This window comes from Gekko japonicus, unplaced genomic scaffold (assembly GCF_001447785.1).
Source record: "Gekko japonicus isolate JY-2015 unplaced genomic scaffold, Gekko_japonicus_V1.1 scaffold800, whole genome shotgun sequence".
NCBI lineage: Eukaryota > Metazoa > Chordata > Lepidosauria > Squamata > Gekkonidae > Gekko > Gekko japonicus.
The window spans coordinates 216,852-221,357 of NW_015164693.1; positions in this window are offsets into that span (position 1 = coordinate 216,852).

The following is a 4,506-nucleotide window of genomic DNA, read 5'->3' on the forward strand; positions in this document are numbered from 1 at the left end:
GAGACGATAAGACTATGGGCACCAAGCCAAAGAAGCATGTCCTCTTCAAACCCCCCAAACGTTGGGACAGCCCTGATCGGTGGGAAGACCCACCGTGGTTGCCAAGCACACCCGGTTTCCATGGGGCCCATGGGCGACTGGACTGGGATAGACGGAGAGTCTCCTGCACCTTTCATGATGATCCCGAGTTGGGCAAACGGATGGAAGAGTGGGAGGAGGACTCAGGAGGCGACCGGGGCTAATCGGGCCTGCGAACGGAGGTAAAAGAGTTGGAAAAAGGGCTGCAGTTCCTGATCAAGAACCTCCCTAAGGCGGTGAAGGAACTCATGGATAAAGAAGACTCCGAAGAGTCTGGCGAAGAGGCTGCTGCAGAGGGAACGGAGAGGCCCCCACCCCCAAGGAGGGGGGGAACACGGAACGAGACGCTTTGAAGACCACTTTCGACAGCAGTCCAGGGAAGCTGGCTTTCTTCGCCATCCAGGTGAAGAAGATGCTCAGGGAGTGGGGCCACACCTCCACCTCCGATGAGCAGCGCATAGACTACGTGGGCCAGAGACTGGTTCATGCGGCTTTACAACATCGCTGCCCCAGAGCTGTGGACACTTTCATGCAAGCCCCACACCCCCATTTCGAGGACCCGCTTGGAGAAGGCCCGCACCCGCCTCCGTGGCTTACGCCAGGGGACTTGATTGATACAGGAATTATTCCAACGAGTTCAAAGCCACCACTGCCAAACTACAGGGGTGGCCCGAAGAGGTTTTAATCAAGTTTTACCAGGCTGGGCTGAACACCATTATTCTAGAGAAGGCTCTACCCAGGACAACCCCCTAATGCTGGGGGGATGGATCCAAGTGGTTTGCAAGGCCGAAAACCGGCACAACCTGGTGAAGCTCTATCATTACAAAGCGCCTGGTCGCGGCGCGGGGAGCCAAAAGATGCCTCAGGGTAGAGGATCGCTGCCCGGTGGGGATCGAGAGCAATGTCTGTGTCTGGGTCTTCGGTGTGGGAAGGCTGGGCATTTCGCGGCTGAGTGCATGAGTGTCTTAACTGGGAGACCCGACAGTTTACATAAATGGCAACTGCTCCTATCCTTCCTTCATATCCCTCACCTTTTCCATCCCACTGTCTTCCCACAGTCACACTGTGAACTGCAAGCAATATATTTTTGGGGCTTATAAAGCATCTGTTTAAATAATAATGAGGGGAGGCTTACATTCAATTCAGCAAGGCAAGCTAGAATGCAAAGCAGCTGGGTGGAGGTATGCATTAAAAAAAAAGACGCTATCTTCAATTGCCATGCCAATAGAGCAAAGGCTCTGTTCCCTACGTATCCAAAATATTCACTCTGCACTCAAATATATCCAAAATGCTACATCAAGGTTACCTAAATTCTAGCCTAGGTAACACAGCATGAGAGCAAAGCAGGCCTGGATTTTCAGGCCTGATTTGTTCCGGTACAGATGGAGTTTCCTGCATTGAGGACAAGCTTTCTGCATTCGACTTGTCTGAAGAACTTCTGCACATTGGGCCAGGGCCTCATCACTGCCCTGCTTGAATCAGCTGCGACTTACAACACACACCCCATACTCTCCAGCTGGTGTACAATGGAGAGGGAAGATCAGCCATGGTGGGAAAAGTGCATTTCACTGAACTTTCCTTGCTATTCCTGTCTCTGATAAGCTCCTGCGACACCATTTGAAGATCAGTGTTCAAGTGTTGGTTGCAGCCCAGCTGGATGCTGAGTGTATTTAGCAAGTTTCCAAGAAAGGCTGGGTAAGTCCATTCCTTTCTGACACAGCATCTGTTGGTCTGTATGTTTAACTGGTTCTCCACAGTCTTGGCCTGCAGGCTCTCTCTGCACGCAAATGAAGAAGAATGGAGGGCTAGTGAGGCAAGGCCAAGGCGGCAGTGAATGTGGCTCTGACCTTGGCTTATTCCTCACTGTCCTAGACTCCTCCAGCATTCATCTTGTGTCTCCCGTCCCAGTTCTCTTGGTCTGCTGCCCACAGTCCTGGTGAGATCCTTATATTGGTTTTCCCTCTCTCTGTCACGTGATTCTGAAGTCACATTTGCAGCTCAGTTGTTCCTTAGGTACGGAAAGGATGAAGATCACAGAGTTGAGTTCCCCAGCACCACAGTAATCCTTTCTGAAATCTCAAGAGCTGTGTACCAGCATGTCAAGAACCAGAAGTCTCAAGGGCACAGTTCTGTGCAACAAGGTGGGCTGCAGAATCACACGGTACAATATGCAGGATCACAGTGTGCATACACACATACCACTCTATATTACATGACACCAGGGGTCATTTCCTGCAGGAGCGCACAGGAGCGGAGCTCCGGCAGTAAAGAGCCCAAGGGGCGGGCACATGTAAAAAGCCCCACCCCCTGCTCCCAGCAGCCCTCAGTCAGAGCAAGAGGCAGCCAGGTAAGTTGCAGAGCCCCCCCGGTCCAAAACAGTCCAGTGGCACCTTTAAGACCAAGTTTTATTCAGGTACAAGCTCTCCCTCCTCTGCGAGGACAGATCTGCACATCCCCCCCCCCCGTAGCTAGCAATCCAAAACAGTCCAGTGGCGCCTGAGCGGTGGGTGTTGCCTTCTGACACACTTCTGATGATGTCAGGGGGTGTGGCGTATGCAAATAAGTTATGCTAATGAGTTATGCTAATGAGCGCCTGCACCTCTTTTTCTGCAAAATGACCCCTGCATGACACTGTTAATTTTACACTCCAACAGTAGAAGTGGGAAAGAAGAGCCACAGGTATAACTGAACACACAGAAACCAGACAGACATGCAGTAGGACAGGAGAAATTTTATTGTTACAAAAGTGAAAGGCATTAATGGATTTCAACCCCTACCAAACAACACTCAAGGGGGCCAGTAGGATCTGGTTTGGTTCTGTGTGCAGAGCCTTCTAGCAACTGTTTTATCCTCTGGTCTGCTGCTCCTTAGCTCCCTTCCCTGAAACATTATTTTCAGTTAGAACAGGAAAGAGGAGAGAGGGAAACCTAAAGCAGTCCTATAAACAGACCCTTTTATCAGGTTGAACACTGAAAGGGACAAGCTTCCAACATACACAAATGACCCAGAGAGCGTGCATCTTCCCTTGTTATATACTCAGTAAAAGCAGCTTGTGCAGGTTTTCGGGGGGGGGGGGGATTAGCCAAAATCTTTGTAAAGATTTTGCTTTGCAGGCCAGAGCTGCACACTGATTTGATCTGGCTCCAGCATCCTAGGACAGTGTGTGGTACAATATTAAATGTGGCAGGGCTACATACACTGTGCTTTTTCTTTTTTGAGTCCACAAATTTTGCACCAAGAAAAACTAAATTCTGCAAACCTGAGTCATGTCAATCAGGCTTGTTTCACAACTGATTTTACATTTACTATTTTGCATAATTCCAATTTTGCCAGAGGGCTGCCGCAGGACACTGAAGTTCCCTCTGGAAGGGAATCGCTGGAAATTTAAGTCTGTCAACATTTCTGGCTTCCAAGTGCCCAGCAGGTATTGTACAAAGTCTTCACACGTATAAGGACTAGAAACTTGCCTTGTAAAACAAGTGAAAGCTGGCATACTTAGGAAGCTGAATTCCCCACCCATTACTTCCTTCCTATGCTCCTATGAAGGCGTAGTGAACAGAATTAGTTCCCAATCCTAGTTCATCACATGGTACTTACAAAAAAGATGCCAACTTTGACCTAGTGCACCAAGTGGGAATACACTGAGCACTAGTGCAAAGGCTGCCTCTAGCAGTGCCTGCTCTGCCATGCCCACAGACACACTGAATCTTAACAACACAAGGATGGGGGGGGGGGGGAAAAGAAAAAAAAAACAAGACAGTCCTAGACTAGCATAGATAACTAAAAACATCTCCTAACAGCTTCAGAGCTTTGAGATGTCTTTGCTGCAGAATAAGGCTCTCCCTGGCCTTGATGTGCTTAGGTGCTGGAGTCCATTTTCCCAGATACAGGAGCTGACAAGACACTCCTGTTATTGTACTCTCAGCAGGTGGTTTGTATGGCTTTAAGCGTCAAACCCTACAGGCGGCAGAAGCCTCTCAACTCCAAGCGCTGAGGGTTTGGAACAGCTTTCTCCTTTGTGCATGGTGGCATCTCTCTGCCCTTGCGCTGAAAAGGGGAAGAGATCCAGCAATAGAAAAATTAGATAGCCCTGGAGGGTAGAGGCACAGGCGGTGGCAATGGCTGTATTTTTCAGAGATTGGCTGGGGCCTCTTGGGATCGCCTTGGGTTTTGCCACGAGACGCAGAGGGTCCTCAAAAGCTCTTTAGTGCCCTGGACACACTGGATTTTCAAGCAATGCAGGGTGGGGGAAGAAAAAAAAGGAAGAAGAGAAAAGAGGATTAGTTTGGGAGACACCAGAGACAGAAAGAAGACTGCAGGGTGGAGTACCTGTGGGCAAGCTAGAGAGGAGGAAGTTAGTGTGCAGATCAGGCTGAATCTGGAACACATGCTGTTCTTGCAAGGATCGTTCATTATGAAGGCTATGAT